At 42.7% G+C, this 26913-nt stretch overlaps 2 long non-coding RNA genes across 3 annotated transcripts in view; both read left to right on the top strand.

The window, feature by feature from the left end:
• The window catches only part of LOC119651206, a 38330-nt gene that overhangs the window by 1426 nt on the left and 9991 nt on the right, over nucleotides 1–26913 (top strand). The gene's annotated exons all lie outside the window — the stretch shown is intronic.
• Nucleotides 9197–9814, top strand: LOC119651208. The gene is made up of 3 exons (XR_005249438.1): nucleotides 9197–9398; nucleotides 9454–9558; nucleotides 9623–9814. It is a non-coding gene; the product is annotated as an uncharacterized LOC119651208 (long non-coding RNA).

Here is a 26913-nt window from a genome sequence, read left to right as displayed (position 1 = left end):
CAATGAATTTATGGTAAACACTTAGAAACGCGTCTTTTGAGGAGTTGTGATTACGATGACGGAAATATGCCATTTTTATCGATTATCGTTTCTTTAGAATTTATCTGAGGCAAATAGGAAATTTGCTTAGTTGGCGAGGTTGATGTCAGAACGATATATGCTCAGATACAATGTCGCTTTCAATCTATTCCAGATGTTTATGCATACGTGCATTTTGATAAGTAATTCACTTTTTTGGGAAATGGTAGATTAGATTAAATGATACCATATCTTTCTTTTACATACATAACTCATAAGCTTTGCTTCAAAACCACAATTGTTAGGCTCAATCAAGTGATGCCTTACGAAGCGAAGCACAATTAGCGCTATGATGACGACCAAGACAATTATAAAAAGCAAGGAAAGTAGGATCAGCTCCATCGGGTTCTCATTCTCCGAATCGGCGGATAGAGTTTACAGAAGATATCGACTTTTTCCCAGAAGATAGGAGCTTTTGCTAGCAGTATGTCTTCAACGAAGTTTGTGATGGATTTCAAAAGTGAACCAGACTTAGTAAGAGCATAGGGGGCACGTAACAAAAGTGGCGATCTGACAGAATTGTATAGAAGGCGTTGAGGGTTTGGTCATATGTAATGGAGAGAGAAGAAGGGCAGATTGCCGTCAGGGTTCAGTTTAAGCCTTCGAAATTCGTCTTATGAAAATTAAATTTGGGAGGCTTGCGTACGACAGTGCAATTGAGCCGGTTGATTTTCGCACCGAGAGCAAGATAATGGTCGTCAGGAGCAAGTTAAGTAGAGCCATAAAGGGATTGGGAAAAGCATCGTACATGAAGGTTGGAGAAAACAAGGTCACTAGTGCGATTTAAATGATTCCTGGAAAGTTTGAATTGGAGGGCGCCGCATCTGTACATGAAAGTAGATAAAGGAAAAGGAAGGGATGGAAGAGCGATCAAAGGGTAGTATATATATATAAGGGTAGGTATAGGTGGGAAACGATTGCTAAACCAACACCAACAGCTCTACTACCAAACCCTATCTCCACCTCCACGTGGTGATCGCTGGGAGTCCTTTCATCATGAAAAACATCAGACGAAGTACGTTGAAGCCAAGTCTCTCGCGCCTAAAAACGGGATAAAATGTACCAACTGGTCCTCCAGGTTGGGGGTTGGGTAGGGCTGGCAACCCTACACGGAAAACCGATGTTATGAAGCCGCGAAAGGAGCCTCGGAAAGGATGAATTTTACAACGATGAACCCGGCAGCGACAACGGATTAACGATTTGCGCATTTTCTCATGGAACGTGCGCTCCCTGTACAGACCGAACGCTGCTGAGCAGCTAGCCGGTACCCTGTCCCAATAAAAGGCTGATGTAAAGGCGTTGCAAGAGATGTGATGGACAGGGACCGGTTTCCCTGAGAAGACCCGCTACACCATATATTATAGCGGCCATCCAGTAAACTATGTGCTCGGAGTAGGTTTCTTAGTCAGCAAAAAAATAAAACCTGCTGTTTTTGGCTTTGAAAATATAAGCGAACGGCTATGCACTCTGCGTTTGCGAGGCAAGTTTAGAAATATAAGCCTCATAAACGTTCACGCCCCTACAGAGGAGACTGCAGAGTCGGAGAAGTATATCGCAAGTATGATATCAAAATCATACTTGGAGATTTGAACAGTCAAGTGGGGACGGAGCCCGTATTCAGGCAATACGTTGGCTCTCATAGCTTACATAGGGATACCAATGATAACGGACTGCGGATTATTCAGTTAGCAGTATTGCACGAAATGGTTGTTGGAAGTACCGGGTTTGTGGGGAAAACGGCCCACGAACAAACGTGGGCCTCTCCAGACGGGACCCCTTTCAATCAAATTGACCATGTGCTACTTGAACGCCACTACCTTTCAGCCTTGATGAATGTCGGAACCTATAGGGGGCCAATATAGACTCGGACCACTATCTCGTTGGCATGGTGCTCCGAGCTCGAATTACGACACCACCTACAATCCCCTCTGCAAATCAGGTGAGAGTGAATACTGAAGCCATTCACAACATGCCGCAATAACTGCAGTCAGCAGGGATCCTGGAGATGAAGCATCAACAAATGATCTTCACAACCACCTGAACGTTATCATTGATGCGGCCACAAAGATACTTGTCCCCAGCCGCAAGAAAAGTTCGAACGGCTGGTTTGACGATGAATATATGGCAGCTACGGAACGGAAGAATGCTGCATACCGAGTAATGTTGCATTCTGAAAGAACGCGGGCACGCGCAGAGACTTATCACGAACTCCGTTTAGCGGAGAAGCGACTTCACAGACGGAAAAAGGAAGCCTGGGAGAATCAACAAGTCTGCGAACTAGAAAAGTGCAGGGAGCAACCGCACCAGGCGCGGAAGTTTTACCAACAAGTCAGCAGGATGAAGCCTTATACACCTCGAAGCTCATCCTGTCGAGACAAAGAAGGAAATCTTTCGGCAGCATGGGCATATTGGAGCGATGGGTTGAGTACTTGGGTAATCTACTGAACAAGCATAGAAGAAACAAACAGCAATTCATCGACTTAAAAACCATAAGTCGTCAGGAGCCGATGGAATTACAGCCGAACTGGTTAAATATGGAGGCGACCAGTTACACGAAGTTGCACATCAACTGATGCTTCAAGTATGGGACAGCGAAATAATGCCTGATGGCTGGCAACGAGGCATTATCTGTCTCATACATGAGAAGGGAGATATCACACAGTGCAGCAATTATAGAGGTATCACGTTGCTGAGTACCATCTATAAGATATTCTCCACTATCTTGCTAGGCCGGATAGCCCCATACGCCCAGAACATCATTGGCCCATACCAAAGAGGCTTCACTCCAGGCAAATCAGCAACAGATCAGATTTTCTCTCCGCGGCAAGCGATGGAAAAACTGTTGGAATATGGACAACAGTTGCACCGTCTTTTCATCGACTTTAAAGCCGCCTATGATAGCATAGCCAGGGTAAAACTGTACACGGCCATGAGAGAATTCGGTATCCCGACGAAATTAATTAGACTGATTAGGCTGACCCTGACCAATGTGCGAGGCCAGATAAAAGCAGCAGGATCACCCACAAGACCATTCAACATCAACAACGGTCTAAGACAAGGGATGCCCTATCATGCGTCCTCTTTAACCTGGCCCTGGAGAAAGTGATTCGTGATGCAATGTAAATGCGAGGGGCACCATCCTCTTCAAGTCCACCCAACTACTGGCCTATGCTGACGATATCGACATCATGAGAAGAACAACCCGAGATGCACAGTCTACCTTCATCCAGATCGAGCAGGCGGGAATCGACGCGACATCTCAGGCTGCACATTAATGAAGGTAAGGCGAAGTAAATGGTGGCAACGTCAGCGGCAAAACCAAAAGCACGAATAACATCGAATCGCACTGGTCGAATGAAGACAATGAATGACTACAACTTTGAGACCATTGAAAATTTCTCCTGTCTAGGGTCGAAAATCACAACCGATAACAGCTATGACGATGGAATCCGTGCGCGGTTGTTGGCAGCCTACAGAGCCTATTTCAGCTCAGAGAAACTGTTTCACTCGAAATGTCTCAGCATAGGGTACCAGACTGTACCAGACAATGATCTTGCCAGTCCTCATGGATCCCTCGGAGACTTGGGTTCTTAGGAAAAAAAATTGCGAACTCTTGGCCGCGTTCGAGAGAAGAATCCTCCTACATGAGAATGGACGATTCCGTAGCCTGGATAACGATGAAATCTATGAGCGATACTACGACCGTCTGGTTGTGGATAAAATCCGGCTCAACAGGTTGAGGTGAGCGGGTCACTTAATCAGTGTGGATGAGGGTGATCTAGCCCGGAAAGTCTATAAGGGCCATATCTACGGTAGAAAAAGAAGACCAGGCAGACCCTGCCTGAGATGGAACGATGGCGTAGGTCAGGACGCCAGACGGCTTTTAGGGATATTGAATTGGTGGACCTCGACGCAAAACCGGGATGTCTGGGGTTCCTTATTAAGGCAGACCTAGACCGGATACCGGTTGTTGCGCCGTTGATGATGATGACCGGCAGTATTGGGCCAAGAAAGTATAGGAAGATTAAAGCTACCATGAAGGTTAAAAGAAAACAGGAGGAGCGATACGGACATTTAATAACCAGTCAAAGAAATCTTCGCACTGGCAAGGTGGCTAAGGGAGGGGAATATGCATGCCACCGGCGGTTCGCATGCTTAGTGCACAGTAGTCCCTGCCGCAACGAAACACAGAGTAATTTTCCAGGAGCTCGAAATCGAATGTCCTGTCATCCAGCCAGGTTTCAGTGATGTAGATCACCTGGTCTTGGAAAACTAAGGCAGATGAGTTGAAACTCGAGAACTTGGTACTTAGACCTCTTATTTTTCAATAAAAGAGTCATATGCTTTCTGAAAATCAATTCAAGGTTGGCGAGATAGACGAGTGGGCCGTAAATTATCACGTAGTTTAATCCCTTGATTAAGCTTGATGCTTCGTCGTTTTAGTTCAATGTTGACGTTTTCAACCCAGAGGAAGACCCCCATTTGAAGCCTCACTTCAAGTGTTCCTGTTCAATTCGCAATTTATTTATCTTACTCTCGGGCACCAGCTTGTCGTGGTGGGGGAGTCTATATCAACTTACTCGTTAGTGATGGCGGTAACCGATTGTAACTTTCCAAGTGGTAAGGAGTGGTAGTGGGATTTATATCGTCATTTGACGTCGGATACCAGTCGAATCAGCTGTGAATCAGTACCTGAATCAAATCAGGGTAATAATCTCAGACTAGCGCAATGCTGACCACATTGCCTCCTACAGTGTACTGTAGTATACCGCTACGGTCTTGAATGAAGTGCTCTAACACACTTTAAAGCCCTGATTCAATATGGATTGTTGCACCAACGATTATTATTATTTATTATGTCTACCAACATAAAGATTAATGAAATTAACCTCTAGAATTATTAAACGGGACTAGAATCCTGGAGACCGACAGCCTGCGTCCTGATGTCAAGATGGTTAGAGGCAATCATGCTAAGACAATTGTGTTCCCAGGATCTAGTTGCGGTCAACTTACAATACCAGGTTTATAGTAAGAGGGGAAACGTCATAGTTGCCTCATCTTACTTACACCATGATTCTTTGTGTCCTCCGCCAACGCACGAACTAAGGGATCTGGTAGTGTATGCAGAATCATATGGGCTTGAACTCTTAATATTTTGTGATATGAGCGATCAATATATTTATTGGGGCAATTGCAAATGCAATCCCAGAGGAGAGAAGCTGTTTGATTTTATCAATTCAGCTAGTCTGATGATCCCTGTGTCCGGATAGTTGCGTGGATAGAGCACAAGGCTGTCGTACGGAAGGTCGCGGGTCGAATCTCACTAGCGGCGGTGAGATTTGTGTTGTAATTTGACGTCGGATACCAGTCGACTCAACTGTGAATGAGCACCTGAGTCAAATCTGGGTAATAATCTCTTTCTCAATAGGCGGCATATGGACCTCCTTAGCCGTTCCAGCCCTTTTGACTTCGACAATCACCACGCTTCCTTCAGGGATCTTAGTATATTTTTATTCGATATCACCTTCAAAACATCCAATTTACCCTTCTGCCCGTACATCAGGGTATTGCTGAACCTATAATTGATGCGCCACTTGTTGTTCTCAGATCAGTTATCCACCTCGGTCGTGAGCAGGTTTTCTTTATCTTCGGTTTTTCTTCTGAGCTCTCTTCTTCGTATGTGGAAATCATAGGGTTTGGAAGTTTCTCAGGGTTCATTGGTGACAAGGTAAACCGTCAATCTTGCCCCCATATTGTCAGGAATTCTTTAAGTGAAGAATATTTCCTTGCATTGGGATACCAAAGCTGTGCGGAAAGCCCATACGCCGTACATAGTCCTAAGCCTGAAGAAGAAGGAGGCGGAAGTTCAATTTTTAATGAATTTCTCTCCTTCGAACGTGGCTCCCAGTTTGTGTGTGAGTGATGCAGGCAAAAATTATATTTTTATTTTCTAACGTCTTTACTTATGTTGCCATCCATTTTTTGCCAATAAATGGATTTTATGTGCGCCCAGTGGTTGGGGCTCAACAATACATTCAAAGTCTTCTTTGCTTGCGATAGGAGGCGATTAATTGGGATAGACATCTGTGGGCTAGCAAATTGCAAATTTCAAATTTCTAGGGACCGACCTCACGCCGAAGATAAATAATGATAATGATGGGGGGTCTAAGAGATAGAGAGAGTTTCAGAGATAGTCGAGAAGGATGCTCTCTACGAGTTTAACGCAGTTCATGGGAGGCTTCCTAAAGGTGACATTATGATCGTGATGGGTGATTTGAATGCCAAGCTGCATTCCGACAACACCATGCTCGGATATGTGATGGGAAAACGCATTCTTGTCGGCCGTAATGATAATGGTGGGAGGTTCGTGGATTTCTGCAATTTCCACGGCTTTGTCATTGGTCTGGCATTCTTGAAGCACAGAGCCTGCCATATGTAAGTTGCATTTCACCTGACCGACACTGTATGAGCAATCAAAGAATTTCCATATGGGCGCAAATCGTTCGATGTTCTTTTGGAGGATGGTAACGGTCGACTTCTCATCTACGTTGACAAGCAACTCAAGGGGTAGAAAGAACACTTCAGCACAGTTCTTAATCGTATCACATTCGCTCAGACTCCTCCTCTTGTGGAGGAAATGGCTAGTCACTGTCACACGCGGCTACGAACTGTTGCTCCAAGCAGAAGAGAAAATATTTCGGCCATCAATGCATTCAAGTTGAGTAAATCTTCAGAGTCATTTAACGCTGTACCTCCAGTTACCGGAGATCTGCTACCTCCACTAGTATAGAAACTTTAGGAATCCGAGACCTTTCCGAGAACGTGGAAGAAGATATTGATCGTTAAGATTCCAAAGGAGAGCACCTGTTTTGAGTTTGATAATTGGATTGATATCTTCGTGCTCCCTCCCGTTGGAAAGATAATAGCTTAAATAATCCTAGAACGCATTAAAGAACATTTCGGAAGCTTGACCGACAGAGAGTATGCTAGTTTACGCTCCGGATCCTCCTGCATTGACAAGATCAACACCCTACGGATCACTTTGGAACAGTGCGCGGAGTTTAGATCTTCTCTACACTTATTTCGAAACTTCGAGAAAAATTTCGATAGTATATTTGGCGGGCTTTACGCAGTAGGAGCTTCCCGGAAAAACTCGGGGTTGCATCTTCTTACCGATATTAATTCTTCTAGTTATCGGTGACGTTCACAACGCTGCCTTGTCCGTGGAGGATGTCAATGGTAAATTATATCTTTCCTCAAACATCTCGACTTCGCTGATGACATCTGTTTGCTCTCTCACCAGGTCGTCGACTTTGGTAAACGGCTTCGGGTTTGGAAGTTGGTCTAAAGATAATAATAAAAATAATAATCGTTGGTGCAACAATCCAATTGGATCAGGACCCTGTAGTGTGTTAGAGCACTTCATTCAAGACCCTAGCGGTACACTACAGGATTATAATACCCTATAGGAGGCAATGTGGTCAGCATTGCGCTCTCATTCACAGCTGAGTCGATTGGTATCCGAAGTCAAATCACGACAGAAATCCCACTACCACCAGTGAGATTTGAACTGCGACCTTGTGACAGCATTGTGCTCTAACCGCTCAGCTATTCGGACTAAAGATAAACACAAATCAAACCAAGGTTCTCAGTCTGTGGGGGCATCGCACTCTTCCTATCTGAATTAATGGGCAGAACATTGAAAGCGTCTATCAATTTGTATATCTTGGAAGCGTTGTTTCTTAATATGGTGCGACTGGACTGGATGTTGCCCAACGCATTAACAGCGCTTGATCCGCTTTCATTGCCGTATCTAAAATCAGGTTGAAATTGTTCTATGCTGGTGTTCTTTCTGTGTTGTTACATGGGAGTAGGGTATAGAAAATAAACCACATTGTTACATGAAAGCTCCCAGCTGTCGTTAGCACCTATCTGCGTCGCATCTTTGGAGTACGCTAGTTTCGTACTATCATAAACGAAGAACTTGGTGGGCGTGCAGGCCTGGCACTCGTACGTATTGTGATTGGAAAACGGAAGTGGCAGTGGAGAGGTCATACATTAAGCAAAATAGTCGACGAGTGGCTCGCCCCAAGGGCAATTAGCGCAGGACAGTAGAGAACGAGTTCAAGGATTTTAGAAGATGGGGGGGCTGAAGCACATTTAGGGTAACCGCGAGCGATGGCGCGTAGATATAATTGACGGGGAAAATGACAACCATAAATGTGTCCTTATATTGTCATCAATTTTTTTTTGCAATATATCGTTTTATGTTTATTTTGGTGTGAGCTGCGAAAGGAACATATGGTAAAACATTTGATTGCGGTTTATAGTATAACGTAGGAGGGGCACCTACATTCCTGAGCCTGGTTAGCGTAAAGCAAGCAAAGAATATTGATTGGGTACTTTTCTTGCATTTGAGTACTGCCGGACCTGCACTGCTTTTCAGGTTTCAGAGATAGGTCTTCGCTGGTCAACCCGGATGCATCTTGACCATCACTAAATCTAAAGACTTTTTACAAATGATAATTTTCTTAATGTTCCAGAAAACTTCATTGTTAGAAATTACTTTGATTTTGGAAGTTTTCCTGATGCCAATGTATCTGTGGCCAAGCACACCAACTAAATTACCTTATTAACTGCTATTGCCAATTGTCATTTTAACTTCCAAATATGATAACATATTATTTTTTTCCAGTCATATCAGAATATGCATATCTCACCATCTTCACTGGAAGCAGGGAAGTTATTTTCGAATATTCAATATGACAATGTGCCCCAATTCTAATAAAAATTTTTATTACCTTCCCCCCGGGGATTCTTGATATCTATTTCACAATATTTGCTTTGTAGACGAGGTTCTAAATGCAAAATACATGCTTCCAAAGGTCCTTTTTGAGAGAACATTAATTTTATTGGTAATTTTAACTCTGTTTCTCCGCCTGTGCTGAACGATTTCGTAGTTTGTTGGCCGCTCCTTTTACGAGTATTGTCACCCTTGACATGTACGCAATACAATGTGCCTCGTACATTCAACTCGGAAATGCTATTTGCCAGAGATATCGATTCCTCCTCAGATTTCATTAAAATAGATCAACTTTGCTCCTAGGCCAAGTACCTTTCGAGTGCTTGGAAAAGTGGAGAATTTGCTTGATGATAACGTCCTTTTGAGAGGTTGTTGTTTCATTAAAGCTTCTCTTTGCTATTTTAATCCTTCATATAATTTCGTGGACTTACGATAGTTGGGACTAAATTACATTTTAATCCGTTCGGTAAACAATTCCGCAACTACTGCTGAACATAGCTGCGAGCGACGGAAAATGGTTTGCGGATGCGAACATGTTATGTTTCATTTAATATCTATTGCGTTCTAAGCAGATACGCCATGATGGAGATATTATAGTGCTGCGGGCGACAAAATCTAATTGTACGTATATACATATTTGTGGAAGAATAGGGAGTAACTCTAGCTGCAATCCACAAGTAAGTTTTACTATACAATCCTCTGTGGCTTTGATTATAATCATCTTATCAAAATTATTTCTAGGAATATATGTATATGTACGCATGTACTCGCAAATTTGATTGTTGTTATCATGCATCGATCAGTGAAATGCGCAAGATACCTGAACGCATCTCTTGACAGTACGTGTATTACCTTTGAGAATTGGTGGATGGAAATGGGGCATAAGAACATTTGCCTCTAGGAACCTTAGAAATGAAGTCAAAACCACATGAATTCTAATCGGTAAATAAAGCTAAGTGACGGATTAGTGTTCGTTTTATTCGACGACCAAAGTGAAGTTTGAAGCAAGAACAGGCCATTATCAAAGATTCCGCTTTTAATTTAACGATTTTTAAGGTTTCGTGTAAAACAAAGCCTTATTAAAATCGGTTTACTGACTCTCTGTCTGTCTGTCTTTTTCTTTTTTTTTGTTAGGCGGTGAAAATCTTCAACCATGCTCTGCGACTACAACCAATGCGATATCATCCCCCTTGTTAAGTGGTGAAATCGAAATGTGTAAAAAGCTAAAACTGAGACAAAATATAAGCTCTATATCTCTCACTTATTTCGTATTCGGAATGTGCAATGAGAGTTAAGGTGTCTCCGACTCATTGATTATCAATGCGCAATGGGATGAAAACTATGTAATTACATAATTGTCGTGGAAGAGGTTTATTAAGGTTTTGTGTGAAACAAAACCTTATTAGAATCGAGACGGTGTCTGTCTGTCCGTCTGTCCGTCTGTCCGTCTGTCTGTCTGTCTGTCTGTCTGTCTGTCTGTCTGTCTGTCTGTCTGTCTGTCTGTCACACCTGATTTATTCAGAAACGGCTGGACCGATTATCACGAAAATTGATGGGAGTATGTAATCTGGTGTTCCCTTTACATGCAGCAAGTAGCGCCATCTTATGTTAAGTTTAAGGGGGGGCTCCCCATACATGTAAATGGAGGGTGCACATTTTTTTTTCACAGAATGTAGCCATGTAGGGTATCAAATGAAAGGTTTCAATTAGTACTTTTCGAAATTGGTTGAATATTTGATGTCGGGTGAAACATAGGGGAGTGAGGGCTCAAAATATGACCCCCGAAAAGTGTAACAGGTCTCGTTCTCCGAACCTATCCAACCGAAAAATCTGAAAAAAATCACAGTGGTGCATCTCTACGAAATCTAGGCCTCAAAATATATCCGGTTCAGATATCTGCACAAATAAAGTTAATAATAGAATATTTCCACATTTTAGAAATTTACCCGGCACCCCCCTTATGTTCATCCTAGAAGTACAAAATTTGCCATGCGTGTAATGAAGAATATAATGCACAGTTTGGTCAAGTTTGAAGAAAATCCAACTATTATTAACAAAGTTATAGGGGATGAAACTTTACATTTTTTTGTGAATTTCGTGCACTCTACAACCTGCATGACGGCATCATCACATATCAATTCGTCAATACCACAATGAAATGAGTTCTTATGAATTGGGTTCCAGAGAATTATTTTGTTTTAGTTTTTTAGTTATTTGCCAACCAAACATATATGTATGTAGGTATATAATATATGCGTGCTAATGAACTTTGCGGGTAGTGCCTAATTAAAATAGATATAAAAAGTAAATCGGAAATATGGGTACGATCCATTTATATATGTGCATATATGTGTACAGTATTCGGAAATAGACAGTTTGTTTGTTTAGGGTGAGCGGAATATCTATGGCTGTAATATGTACGTATGTCTCGTAGTTTGGAAAAATATGAAAGATTATGTTGAATTTGTAGTTATACACGGATAGAAAAATGTGCGTTGAAATTTCTTACATAACATGAATACAAAACCTTTATACCCGAAGCACGAGCTTCCGGTATTCCGACTTGTTATATTATAGAAGAGTGAAGATCTCGGTCGAATATCGAGCACGAAATAAAGACAAGTTGACGGATTTCTTTTGTGTTTTAATATTTGTGCGTTTAAATACTTTACATTTGGTCCTTCGAGCCGGATATATCGCATCGGCAATAAACAATTTTCAATCGTGTAATAAAATCAGTTGATAAGAGTCAATGAGGTGTCGGTTGTGATTAAATAATTGTTGAATGTTTGTGTTTTTGGTGAATTAAGAATTCCTATGTTTGGTCGAAAAATTACTTTTATGTTGGAATCTGACTAATTTGTAATTTGTTGTCTGGAGCGCGCCGTGCCAAATTCGAAGACCACAGAACATTACGAAAGGACAGTGTGCGATGTTGCGGCCTCGGAACTGTCATGGGCTAAAATCAGTGATGGAAGTGATTTTGCAGTGAAAAAACAAAGTCTCGCCTCACGAAATCATCGACAATTTTACTGTGAAGATTGACGCGTAAGAGGCGTCTTCCGTATCTATGGTCGATATCTTTCGGGACCGAGGAACACGTAGTCTTGTTGCGAAGTTGTGCAGCGCTATAAAAGTAGTTGCGTCTCAGCACCGTGTTTGTTTGAGTTTACCGTGAGTCTTATCCGCAGACCGTAAGTCCGTGAATTTTCGTGATGTTAGGTCGGCAGGCGCATGCATATTTCTTGCTTTTGCTCGGCATCTGGATTCTATTTCTGTTGGAGTGATCCGCCGGCTGGTGACCTTGATTTCCACCCAAGGGACACCCCTCGCCCAAGCAGAGGCCTCCATGAAGAGAGCGGAACAGGACAAGTCAGAGGCAGTAGAAGAGCATACATATGTGCCTATGGTGTTTTGTTTCTTTCGCGGCCACTGCAGCCGGGAGATAACGAGATAACAAGGAAACGGGATCCCGAAGTACCGTGAAAATGTCCGTGGGAGGACGGATGATGCCAATTTGGAAACTGGGAAAACAAAATCATTTCAGGAAGTGTATAGTCGACGAAGTGGTCGACAACGATTCAAGTTTAATTTACTTTTTAGTTGGAATATTTCAATGATTAAATTATATTTCCAGATAAGCAACTATTATTTGCTTGCGTGTGTGCATCAACTCACTTTAGCAGAAGAGGAGGAGCTACAACCGAACGATATATTGTTTGTGAAATTGCCAAGAATCGTTGAATCGTGCTGTCTCATGCAGTAGGCTGAATCGTGGGAGATTTTTTTGGTGACAATTTTCTCGCAGATTGCATTTGTGGTGATGTTCCTTCCGCTATGTTGCATCCTTGCAGCGGCAACGGGTTAAAATATTGAAGGGTTCCGTGTTCAGGTCGTTCTCTCCTTTATGTATATATTGTTGCTGTATGTTGACTCCTGTTAATCTTTTGTTCGACGTCGTGTGGTTTTGTGAATTTTTAGAAGAGGATAGGTTAACAGGAGTAACTGCTTCAAAATATCGTTTTCGACTGGATGGTAACCAGCTATTCAAATACGGAATTAAATAACAATAGGATTCCACTTATTTAGATATAAACCCAGTTTTATTTAACTCTTATTTAAGTAGAGAGAACGATCCTAGATACTAACTTCAACTCATAATTTTCCTCTCTATTAATCTTGATATCTGTTTATATGTACACAAGCACCATAGTACATTGTTGATGCATCCGAAAATCAAAGTAATTCAAATGGGACCCTATTATCCCTATTTGCTTCATATTTCCATATTTGGTGCATTGAATATTTAGCATTAAAGATGTTGGAGCCAATAATCCCATTGGATCAGATGTCATTGAGATCTGACTTAACACCTTTCTGTTGATCATGGTAATAATCATTAGGAAAGCCAAAATACTCATGCAAGACATTCCATGATGGCGCCTAGTACTTTTGGATGAGTTTTTGATTTAAAATCCCGTATGTGAAATGTTCTTTACTATTTCATAAGAGTTCAAAAATCACTTGCGTAGTTCAAGTTTCTTTGGAATACTTTTTATTTTATTTTTTATTTTCGTTAATTGTTCCAAGAATATGCTTCTGCTGCTAAATCATCTATATAAGGACAAGAAATTATAATTTGCCGTTCTTGGGGGCATTTCTTTTTATTTGAATAGCAAGCGATTGTAAACATTGCAACGCCCACGCTATCAAAGGTAAATGTCAATAGTTCAAAAATGTTGGGCCTAATGGCAAATAATTATTCATTGACTACTAGATTAAATGCAGGATGCATTAAAACCACCCTTCGGTTTAATTGCTGCTGAAGGGCGCAGATACTCCACGATGTGGCAAAGGATATTCAGTAATATCATTTCGATGCGATGCTCATCGCATCCGTTTTAAATTTAAATATTTCATTATTCATTCTAAATAACGTATATTCAACTCATTATTTGCTGGCAATCTTTGTTCTAATCTTAGCTGTTGAGTTGGTGATTCTTCTCCAAATCAAACTGGCTCTTTGTGGTGAAAGCATATTGTGAAGCGCTTGGGCAGACTCCCCATGAGCTTTAAAATAGCAAAGTCTTGATTACTTGAATAACATTAAACATTTACTTTGTTGAACATCACTTACATGTACAAATTTTCCTTACGTTGTAAAATTCTTAATTATGCTCATAAAAAATTCTGCATTGTGCCTTTGTCAAGGTTCTGCTCGCACCAATTTTCCAAATGAGCAATATTGTATGAAAGAATATTAACCTCTATTATACAAAGGAATTTGAATAACTGGCGAATGAGGAACGGAATAGTAGAAGTCAATTTGTGATTGCAATATTAGCGAATTTCATTTGTTTACATGATTAAGTTTGATAACTTATACACAAATTGCTGTGAGTCAACTTTATGCTATAGATTGTTTGGATACATTATATAATTCTAACCACTAGGAATCTCCTCAAGACGGTTGTGTAATTGATTTTTTTCTTTTCATTGAAATAATGCTAAACAGTGGATCTGCCTTCGTTGGTTTTCGGAAAAGTTTCCAAAAAAATAATTTTTTTTTGATTATCCTTTTATTCAATTCAGTTAAAACTTCTAATTGATTTCTTTTAGTGCCTTAACATAATGAAGTGTTATTAATTAAGCAGATAATAATTTGAAGTCTAACTCATGATCTGAAGATTTCATTATGTTTGGCTAATATGATTCCATTGAGTCGAATAAAATTCGAAGTATTGCGAAAATATATTTATATTAATAACATAGTGGGACTTTGAATATTTCTAATCCTGAACAAAGGTACGAATATTCTACAAGCACAAGGCAAATCCAGCTGATTATATTAGTAGAGGTATATCCCCAATAAAGAGAATTAAAAATAAAATGTGATAGAAAGGCTTTTCAGAGTTTCGGATTTTACATAAAGTGGTAAAATTTCGTAAAAGAAAAGTTGATTCACACTGAAAAAAAGTAGTTCAAGTTCAACAAAATTCAAATATAGATATATATAGATAATTTAGAGTACTCTTTCTTTTCAAAGACAAAAGGGATTCTAGTTTACATTTTGAGATTTTTCATAGCTTTGAAAATGTCGATTTAATTTTTAATTTTGAGCAAGCTAAGAATCGTGGAAGTGAAACTAATAAAATACATACAACAACAATTATTTTCGAACGTATTAAGTGAATTAGAAAAAGGAAAAGATCTTAAAACATTCTTTTTTACTTCTTTGTGATCAAAATAAAATATTATAATTTGAGTTGAAGGAAGAATATATGATTATATAGAGAATTTAAAGTTGAACTTACAATCAAATCAAGGGCAATTTGCTTGAAATCATGTAAGACCAAGTAGGATTTCCTCAGTTGTGAGAGTAAATCATCAAATTACTGATGCCTTTTTGCGGCATTCAAAGATTTATCGGTAACCGAGGATTCTCCTTGAGACTATATTGAACTAATGAAGCTAACTCTATTGGAGCTAGAAATGAATGAGATATAATAATATAAAATTTAATTCCCAATCGGTGGGTTGTTGAAAAGAGAATATTAGACCGGTGAAAATGTATTTCAAAACATAAAAAATATAATAGGATCTGTTTATCTATTGAAATTTCAAGGCGAATTACGCCTATTTCGAATGGTTCAAACGAGTGGACTATATTGACGCTATGTCTTTTTAATGGGTGATTCCCTAAAACTATATATGTACTTAAGTAGATGAAAATATTGAATACTCAGATCTATGTGCAACAATAAGTTAAATACGCAAATCTTTAAAAAAAAATGAACAAATTGGCGAAAAGATATTTAATTTGAATAATTAAATTAAATTAAAAAAAAGCAAGGTCAATATTGAATTAGATAATATCACTATTGCAAAAGATCAATTCCCGCAGCAGTAAAAATAGCAAATATAAATATTCAATCAATTTTTCAAATGAATAGAGGCACTGCTGCCCGGGGAATATGTTAAGTGGTGAAATCGAAATGTGTAAAAAGCTAAAACTGAGACAAAATATAAGCTCTATATCTGTCACTTATTTCGTATTCGGAATGTGCAATGAGAGTTAAGGTGTCTCCGACTCATTGATTATCAATGCGCAATGGGATGAAAACTATGTAATTACATAATTGTCGTGGAAGAGGTTTAGTTAAACGTGTAGGACGAGCATGGTAACACGCAATTTGTAGACGTACTAACTTGTTGCCATAGCTTGCAATCTTACATAAATGAGCAAATTGGGAATGGATCTTGACGGAGATCTTCCAATAATACATGTGTGTGGTGAATATGTGTGTGTGTAAACAGGTTTAACTTGAAACCCTTCCACTTGTCCAGTTTTACGCTTTAAGATAAGAAAGGATCTCAATCGGAGATACGTCGTGAAATAGTTAGATAAAGGAAGATTATAGAAGAGTGAAGATCTCGGTCGAATATCGAGCACGAAATCAAGACAAGTTGACGGATTTCTTTTGTGTTTTAATATTTGTGCGTTTAAATACTTTACATCCCTTTTCACAATGAGAGAGCTCGAAGAAGCGGGTCCCACTATGAAAAATAAGAAGGCGCAGACCCTGATGGCATCCCGGCGTACGTTTACAAACTGGTATTCCGCCAACGGCCCAATTGCTGTTTGAAGTGTTCAACGCTTGCTTGAAGGAGGGCATTTTTCCTTGTCGCTAGAAAGTCGCCAGACTAGCGTTAATCAGTAAGGGTAAAGGAGATTCGGAGCTCCCGTCTGCGTACCGACCGCCTGTGTATGTTTGACACGGCCGGAAAAGTGCTCAAGAAGCTCATCAAGAGTAGACTCGTAGAAGTGATCCGCGCTGCCGGGAACTTATTCCCAAGGCAGTTCGGGTTCAGAACAAGGAGATTTACGTGGATGCTGTTATGTAGGTCGTAGATGCGGTTCATCGAGCCGAGGCACACAGCGGCCGATCTCCACGGATAGTGCTCCTCATAACGCTTGATGTCAGAAATGCCTTTAATTCCGTAAGATGAACAGATATGCTAGGCACACCAAAAAACTCATTTCAAGTGCCCAGCTATCTCTTGTGGATATTGGGGGATTGAAAGCTCGCTCCCTGCTCTATGCGACGCTAGAGAGCCAAAGGAGTATGGAAATCACGCCGGGAGTAGCACAGGGATTCATCCTAGGGCCGGACCTCTGGAACGCTTCTTCTGCTGAGACTCGATATGCCCGAAGAATCGCGTCTAGTCGGTTATGTAGACGACGTTGCGGCACTTTTTGCCGGAAGCACTGCTGAACAGGCGCAAAGCAGACTTGACATATTGATGCGACGGGTAAGCGGATGGATGACTGCTCACGATTTCAGCCTTGCGCTGGGAAAAACCGAAGTAGTCATCTTGACCAGAAGGAGAATCCCGACCCTGCGTTCCATATCGATCGGCCAGTTGACTATAGAGTGAAAATCAGCGTTTAAATACCTTCGTTTAATGCTCGACTCGAAGATGAGCAGCAGCTGGAGTCGCGGCCTTGAGTCGGCTAATGGCGAATGTCGGAGGCCCTATATCAACTAGGAGACGTCCCCTTATGGGAGCAACGCTGATGCCCTTGAGAAGGAGGTGCATCGTAAACGTCTTGCTCAAGTGCAGAGGCGGGGAGCTTTGTCAGTGGCGTCTGTTTATCGCACCGACTCCGAACCGGCTGTGATGGTGATCGCGGGAGTGATTCCCGTTGTCTCCTCGCCAAGGAGCGCAAAACTGTCTACCGCCGTAAGGGCGAGGACTTAAGAGAGTGTGAAGAACGCAACACACCCTTACCGAGTGGCAACTTTCTTGGCAAAATGAGCCAAAAGGTAGATGGACTGCGCGGCTCATCAACAAATTAGACCCGTGGTTCAACCGAACGTACGGTGAGATTGATTACTTCCTCACCCATCTTTAAATGGGCATGGAAGTTTTCAGTCTTACCTGCACAGGATTGGGAAGGCGCGATCTTCTGATTGTGTTTTCTGCAATGGAGTGGCGGACGACGCTGAAAACAGCTTTTTCCCTTGCGAGAGGTGGGGCGTCTTTCGTCAGCAGCTTTATGCAAACACAGGGGAGCTCTCGCCGGACAACATTGTCAGAGAGATGCTGAAAAGCGCTGGCAGCTGGAATCTTATTGCGCATTATGTTCGGGCTCTTCTTGTTGCGAAGAGGATTGATCTCCACCGGCGGAGGGATCGGACGATAAGGGGTTCCCTGAATTGACAACCCTCTTCCTTCCCTCTCCTCCCGTTGGCGAAAGGAATTCCGTGATTTGAAGGCTCCCAAAGCCGGGAGTGCGGGTGGGATAGTCCGAAGTAATGTGTCAAACGGTTCCATGCTAGTTCTCTGATGACAGGTAGGTGTTTAATTGGTAGTCCGACAGCATCCTGTTGCGGGTATCCAACACTCATCAGCATAACCTACAACTATATCTCTTTCTGGAACAGGAAGGATAAATACATCATTACACATGATGTTTCACAGTAGTGGGCCCAGTACGGAGCTCTGTTGGACACCCGCGGAGACAACGTTCTCCTTGGGTCCATCATTAGTGTCATACCAGAGTGTCCGTTTTTGCAGGTAGCTATCGACAATAGCTGCAAGATAGGTAGGAACACCAATTGTCGCCAAGCACTTTTGTATGAAGTTGCAATTAGCCAAATTAAATGCATTCTCCACGCCCAGAGTCACCACCACGCAATATTTGCTGGTACTGCCCCTTCCGTGAATTGTACTTTTAGCCAAGCCAGTAACCATTTTGATGATGGCATCAATGATTGATCTGAAAGGCCTCTCTGATTCCCCCCCCCCCGCTCCAACATTCACCCCATAGTGTCCAGAAGACATATGGGTCTATTAGAGGATGATTCACCTGCAGGTTTAGCAGTATTAGGCAGCAGTACCACCTTCTGCCGCTCCCATTCTGTAGGGACATGCACGCTTCCACCAATTCAGCGAACATGTCCGGTCTTAATTTTACGGTGAACTTAAGGGCTCTATTCGGTACGCCGTCGAGGTCCGAAGCTTTGTTATCGCCTATTCTGCTGCAGATTTTCAACAGTTCATCCGTGATCACTCCAGGATTTACCGCCACGTTCAGATATCTTTGAAATGTGTCAGTGGCCCTTTTTTGCTGGGGAAATAACCCCCGGATGATTTTCAACAAGAGAGTAGAGCACCTGATGTGTGGGGATGATTGGCCTCTCAACCATCCCATAACAACTCTATAAGCGCTCTCCCACGGACCTATATCCGCTTCCTAGGAGAGCTCCGTAAAGCATTCCCTCTTGCTTCATTGAATGGCAAGCTTGACGTTTTTGGGGCTACCTTGTAAGCATGCTTCTTTTGTCCCTGCTCACTCCTTCCTACCGCCCTCTGAGCTGTTCATCTGGCTCGATGACAGGCTAATCAAAGGCTGACCAATTCACCATTCCACCAGTAATTGGGGAATGAGCACCTTCTAGGCATGGATGCGTCATATGCCTTGGCGATGCATTGTGTGACATGGAGAGCTCGTTCCGTGGGACCGCTTGCGTTAGTAGGTTGGTCTAGCCATACTTTTAAGAAGCTTCTCTTGCCCAATGCTTTTGCAGACCAGCCTGATGCCCTTTTCGGCTTTAGGGTATCCTATTTCGCTGCCCTGTGGTTCCCTCCTCAGTTCAAAGATGAATGCCAGATGATCGTTGTGCGTGTAGTCCTTGCTAACATGGCAGGACATACCACTTGTCGGTGCAGGGGGGAAGACCCCCTTTGCGAAAGGTGCTTGTCTCCCTTCATTGGCCAAAATTAAATTCAGTTGGGCAAAAGCCTCTAATAGACTTTGGCCCCTTGTGCTACTCTCCCTGCTTCTCCACTCGAGGGCCCAAGCATTAAAGTCAGCGGCAATTACCTTTGCACTTCGTCCCCATGCAGCGAGAACAAGGTTGTCTAACGTGCCTTCAAATTCATACAGTGGCTGTTTACGTACACACCGCTTATTTTCGCCCAGACGAAACCACTGCCCGACTGATTCATGGAGCATTGTATAGCTTGAAGGCCGCATACCTAAATCGCCGCTCCACCAGTCAAGTCTATGACCCCTATACTATCGTTACGTTTTCTGTAGGGTTCACTTATAATGGCAATTTCCATATGAGATTCATAAGTGGCCTGCTCAGGTAAGTCATGAGCTACCCTGCAATGATTGAGGTTTATTTGAATAAACCTCCTTTTTCCATTGCAGTCAACGCCTTCCTGAATTCCGGTAGCCGGGTGACAACTCATCCAATTCCAAACTTTCTGGTCGACAATAATTTCTACGCTGCCTCCACTGGTAGTCGCATTGTGGCCGTTTGAGTATTACTATAGGCTTTTCTCAAGCTCACTATGCATTCTTCTACCAGTTCCTTCAACTTAAAGTGTTCTTTTAACGTAGTGAATTTTTCTTCCCGTTCGTTCTCTTCGTTAAGATCCTTGCACTGTATGTGGATCTAATGCTTTTGGGTCCGAATTGTGATGATCTTTCCAAGCGATTTTGTCATTTGGGTGCCAAAGTCATCGGCTTTACTCAAGCTGTTTTTTCTAGCTCAAACACGAGGTCGCCTTTCTGTGTCCTTCGGATTTTGCTGACATTTTTACCCAGATTTTTTAGAATCTCCGAGACAAATTGCCTTTACTGGAGATATCGATTGCCTCTGGGCGAGTTCACACTTTTGCATTTTTAATAACGACCTTCGTCCATCCACTATTTTCGTTCCCATTGGGGCACAGACTTTTACCTTGCATGCTTTTAGTTTCGTTCTTCGGAACTGCTTGTGTACTTTTTTCTGACAGGTGCCTTTTGATTCCCTAGAAGATCATCGTCTTTCTCCCGGACTCTTTTCTTTGCTGGCGGGTCGCTAACACTGCGGTACGGTGTTGCTTCGGTCACCTGTGACATTGTTTGGAATTTTAGGTTCCGGCTTTTCCTTGGGATCTCTTTCCTCTCACCATGCTTTTAATAGCTTGTTTCATGTTGTACTTATCATTGATGATCTCGGACAGCTCAATTATTTCTACTCTATTGAAAGGTAGTTCCTCCGGGCCAGGGCCTTGTTCTCTATGAGTATTGGCTGGATTACCCCTTCTAAACGGACCTTCCTTCGTAGTATTTAACGTATTGTGCTGCATTTTATATTTTGCGTCTTTGTCTGTCTGTCTGTCCATCTGTCGGTCACACCCATTTTTCTCAGAAATGGTGATAGCGATTGACACCAAATTTGGTGGAAAGGCGGGAACAGGAGCCTCGGACAGGACGGATTTTAAAACGACGGACCCGGCAGCGACAACGGAACAACGATTTGCACAGAGATGAAGCTGATGAGCAGCTAGCCGATACCCTGTCCCAATATAGGGCTGATATAACAGCGTTGCAAGAGATACGATGGACAGGGACCTGTTTCCTGGAGAAGAGCCACTACACCATATATTATAGCGGTCATCCAGTAAACCATGTGCTCGGAGTAGGTTTCTTAGTCAGCCAAAAAATAAAACCTGCTGTTATCGGCTTTGAAAACATAAGCGAACGGCTATGCACTCTGCGCTTCCGAGGCAAGTTTAGAAATATAAGCGTCATAAACGTTCACGCCCCTACAGAGGAGACTGCAGAGTCGGAGAAGGATACCTTCTACAAGGCAGTAGAACTTACCCTCGAAGCCTGTCCCAGATATGATATCAAAATCATACTTGGGGATTTTAACAGCCAAGTAGGGAAGGAGCCAGTATTCAGGCGATACGTTGGCTCCCATAGCTTACATGAAAAAACAAATGATAACGGATTGCGGACTATTCAGTTAGCAGGGTCACACGAAATGGTTGTTGGAAGTACCTGGTTTGCGCGGAAAGCGGTCCACAAACATACGTGCGCCTCTCCAGACGGGACCGCTTTCAACCAAATTGACCACGTGTTGATCGAACGTCGCCACCTCTCAGTCTTGATGAATGTCAGAACATATAGGGGGGCCAATATAGACTCGGATCACTATCTCGTTGGCATGGTGCTCCGAGCCCGAATAACAATACCACCTAGAATCCCCTCTGCCAATCAGGTGAGAGTGAACACTGAAGCCATCCACAACACAACCCTCCGCGACACCTATAAGAGGGAAATGGATGCCGCAATAACCGCAGTCAACAGAGGACCTGGAGATGAAGCATCAACAAATGATCTTCACAATCACCTGAAGAACGTTATCATGGATACGGCCACAAACATACTTGGCCCCAGCCGCAAAAGAAGTCAGAACGGCTGGTTTGACGATGAATGTAAGCTAGCAACGGAACGGAAGAATGCCGCATACCGAGTAATGTTGCATTCTCAAAGAACGCGGGCACGCGCAGAGACCTATCACGAACTCCGTCGAGCGGAGAAGCGACTTCACAGATGGAAAAAGGAAGCCTGGGAGAACCAACAAGTCTGTGAGCTAGAAAAGTACAGGGAGCAACCGCACTAGGCGCGGAAGTTTTACCAACAAGTCAGCAGGATGAAGCCTTATACACCTCAATGCTCATCCTGCCGAGACAAAGAGAGAAATCTGATTTCCGACAGAATGGGCATATTAGAGCGATGGGTTGAGTACTTTGATGAGCTACTGAACAACCAGAACATCGGCGAGCTGGAGGTCCCGCCAACTGAAGACGACGGACAAATACTGCCACCACCAAGTTTAGGAGAAACAGTCCGTGCAATTCATCGGCTAAAAAATCATAAGTCGCCAGGAGCCGATGGAATTACAGCCGAATTGGTTAAATATGGAGGCGACCAGTTACACCAAGTGGTTCATCAACTTGCGCTCAAGGTATGAGACAGCGAATCAATGCCTGAAGATTGGCAACGAGGCATTATCTGTCTCATACATAAAAAGGGAGATATCACACAGTGCAGCAATTATAGAGGTATCACGTTGCTGAGTACCATCTATAAGATATTCTCCACTATCTTGCTAGGCCGGATAGCCCCATACGCCCAGAACATCATTGGCCCATACCAAAGAGGCTTCACTCCAGGCAAATCAGCAACAGATCAGATTTTCTCTCCGCGGCAAGCGATGGAAAAACTGTTGGAATATGGACAACAGTTGCACCGTCTTTTCATCGACTTTAAAGCCGCCTATGATAGCATAGCCAGGATAAAACTGTACACGGCCATGAGAGAATTCGGTATCCCGACGAAATTAATTAGACTGACTAGGCTGACCCTGACCAATGTGCGAGGCCAGATAAAAGCAGTAGGATCACTCTCAAGACCATTCGACATCAGCAACGGTCTACGACAAGAGGATGCGCTATCATGCGTCCTCTTTAACCTGGCCCTCGAGAAAGTCATCCGTGATGCTGATGTAAATGCAAGAGGTACGATCCTCTTCAAGTCCACCTAACTACTGCCTATGCTGACGATATCGACATCATGGGAAGAACCACCCGAGACGTACAAACTGCCTTCATCCAGATCGAGTAGGCGGCGCGAGATCTTGGGCTGCACATCAATGAAGGCTAGACAAAATATATGGTGGCAACGTCAGCACCGAAGATGAATCAACCAACAACATCAAACCGCACTGGTCAAACACAAACACGAAAAAGAATAAGGATAGGGGAATACAACTTTGAGACCGTTGACAATTTCTCCTATCTAGGGTCGAAAATCATAACCGATAACAACTACGATGATGAAATCCGCGCACGGTTGTTGTCAGCCAACAGAGCCTATTTCAGCTTACAAGGACTGTTCCGCTCGAAACGTCTCACCATAGGGTCAAAGCTCTTACTGTACAAGACTATGATCTTGCCAGTCCTCATGTATTCCTCGGAAACTTGGGTTCTTAGCAAGAACAATTGCGAACTCTTGGCCGCGTTCGAGAGAAGAATCCTCCGAAGAATTTTTGGCCCCCTACATGAGGATGGACGATTCCGTAGCCTATACAATGACGAAATCTACGAGCGTTACCATGACCGTCCGGTTGTGGATAAAATCCGGCTCAATAGGTTACAGTGGGCGGGTCACTTAATCCGTATGGGTGAAGATGATCCCACCCGGAAAGTCTATAAGGGCAATATCTATGGTAGAAAAAGAAGACGAGGCAGACCCTGCCTAAGATGGAGCGATGGCGTAGGTCAGGACGCCAGCTTTCAGGGATATCGAATTGGTGGACCTCGGCGCAAAACCGGGATGTCTGGAGTTCCTTATTAAGGCAGACCTAGACCGGATACCGGTTGTTGCGCCGTTGATGATGATGATGAAATATAGTAGGACTCTTTTCATTCTGCTGGGGGAAATCAACTACAAATCCTAATTTTAACGTTATACGGTCTGCCTGTCCGCCTAGCTGTCTATCTGCCACACGCTTTTTTCTTAGAAATTGTTATACCGATTGACACCAAATTTTGTGGAAAGGTGAACATACCCTACATCCAAGTCCTTCCTCAATTGATTCGACCTTGCTCGTTCATCTACATATCAGATACGTAGGTGGTCTGCTAAAATGAAGCCTGAGCGACCCTGAAATAATTGAATAAATCTCATTCATTGTAGACAAACCTTCGAGAATTCTAGGCATGCCTCACTTTGGGCAGTCTACCGGTTATTAGTAGTCCTCCTTTCCCTCATACAATAGGAATTTGGGGTCCCATTCCATTTCTCATCAATATTACTTTTTTCTCACATCTTTTACATCGATCGGAACGACTAATGGGGCTGGGGTATGCCCTCGAAAAGTGACGCATAATGAAGTCTGCTTTCTCAGATGGCATCGACGATAATTTCTAGGCTGCTGTCTGTCTGTCCGTCTGTCTGCCTACCGCCGACACATACTTCTCTTAGAAACGACTACATCTATTGAAATGCAATGTTTTGGGCACATACATGTATATATACAAAGGCTGCCATACCCTGGGTGGGTTACAGCGCATCGACCACGCCTACACGTCAATGTTCGCGGTTTGCGAAAATGCGCTTCAGCCCCTCAGAACATCCTGAAATGTTCGCAATTCCCTTCTTCCCTTGTGCGCCAAGTGCATCTTCGTTCTTGGAACGCCGCACTTGTTGGCTATTTTGGAAGAGGTGGTTTCATCGCATGGCAATTATTTCCCCTTCTTAATGTGTGATCTAACCACTGTCACTCTCGCCTTCTGATCACATTGCCTACGGGTGACAGGCCCGCGCCCCGGGCCAAGTTCTTAGTTTGAAATAGTATCAGGCACAGTATTGCGACGATACTACGCAGGCAGGTGTTGATGGAGGCTTGGAACATTCGAGTAACAGTGGGGGTTACTTTTTATATAGCAACACAGAAAGAATACTAGCACAGAATACTCTCGTCTTCATCTGGCGTTGAGGTAATTGTTTTCCCTGATTTTTAGGCAAGGCAACGAAACCGGTTAGTGCGCGCGACAACATCCAGTTCGGCGCCCCCTTTAGCAGAAACTTTGCTGTCTAGATATTCAAACTGACTGATGCTTTCGATAATCTTTCTATTAATGCAAGTAGCGAGGGTGCGACGACCAGTCAAACTGAGAACTTTGGTTTTTGAAAATTAAAAGGAGACGATGGATTACGATTTCGCACCAGGGCAGGGGCAACTCATCAGATGTTGCTTCACTTCCACCCTGGGAGCGGCGTGACCAAAACGGTTCGCAGGTATAGTGCGCTCGCTTTTGTAATTCGCAAAACACAACGTAGATGTGAATAATATAAATTGTAAATCCGCTTACACTTCACACCGAAACTTGGCTTAGCTAGAAAATTTTTATTTAGAGATTGAGGAGTCCTAAGTCCGCATCCACTTTATGTCGGACTGGACCAAACGGTATGATTTTACATCTTAAAATTTGGGTGTTAAGCCCGAAGAGAAGAATTCGGTGATCAAGAAAAGTGGGAGTAAGTTGCTCATCGTAAACGAGGTGTTTTTGGAGAAAGATGTTATGGTCGATTGAAATGCTCTACATATGTCACTCTGATTACGACTAAGAGTTCTTCCGGACTGCTCTTCCTACGAAGGACAAATCAGAATCATTCACTGTTTACGTTATCGAAAGCTTTCTCGAAATCGATGAAAAGCAGGCGAAGTGACAATCGAAGCTTCACGTACTGTTCCAAAATGGTCAATAGGGTATTGATGTGGGCAGTGTAGAAGAATCAAGATTGAACTAGTTTGCTCGCTGTAGTTTTGTTACCCGCTTTCTTTGGAATCTTAATGATCATCCTTCTTCTTCTCACCAGCAAATCTGTACCAATTACAGGTGCAGCGATAAGTAACTCTGCGGGGAGGCCGTCAAGACGAGCGACTTTATTTCGTTTGAGTGCCTTAACGGCGAAAAGATTTCTCTTCTGTTTAGTGAAGCAGCCCGTATCGGCATGTTACAGCGACTAGTCATTTCATCCACAAGAGGTGAAATTTCGCCGGAAGTGATATGGTGGAGTGTTCTTTCCAGATCTTCAGTTGATCGTCTTCTTGGGTGCGAAGTCGGCAGGTAACGCCCTTCAAAGCACTCTTCCAGAAACCAATCATAATTCCTTTTTGTTAGCCAAAAAGTCAGTCCCTATCCGAAGTATTGTTGCACCGAGGCTAACTTTGACTTATTATAACTTTATTAATAATAGTGGGATTTTCACTAAATTTGGTAGAATCATGCTCGGCACTAATAAGCCAACTTGGCATACTCGCGTATTCGAGACATGGTCCTCTGTGCTAGTGCAAAACTGAGTACTTCTAGGACGAATTTAAGGTGGTTTTCCAGTCGATTTCTAAAAGTTGGTAATATATTATTAGTTTATTTGAGGATGGAATGGGACATATTCTGGGGCCTAGATTTCATCTAAGTGCACCTTTCTGATTTGCTGGGTTGGATAGTTTCCGAAAATGGGTCTTGCCTCACTTTAAGTGCGTACATTTTGACTCCTTACTCGCACACTTTAGAATTCACGGCAAAACTAATATCATATTCGGAAAGTACTAATTGATAATTTTGAATTTATTGACCTTTTTGCATGCATTTATCGATGTCTTCGATTAATT

Source organism: Hermetia illucens, chromosome 3, assembly GCF_905115235.1.
Source record: "Hermetia illucens chromosome 3, iHerIll2.2.curated.20191125, whole genome shotgun sequence".
NCBI classification, from domain to species: domain Eukaryota; kingdom Metazoa; phylum Arthropoda; class Insecta; order Diptera; family Stratiomyidae; genus Hermetia; species Hermetia illucens.
The sequence above is the reverse complement of the archived record's forward strand: the minus strand, read 5'-3'. Positions and strand labels throughout refer to the sequence as shown.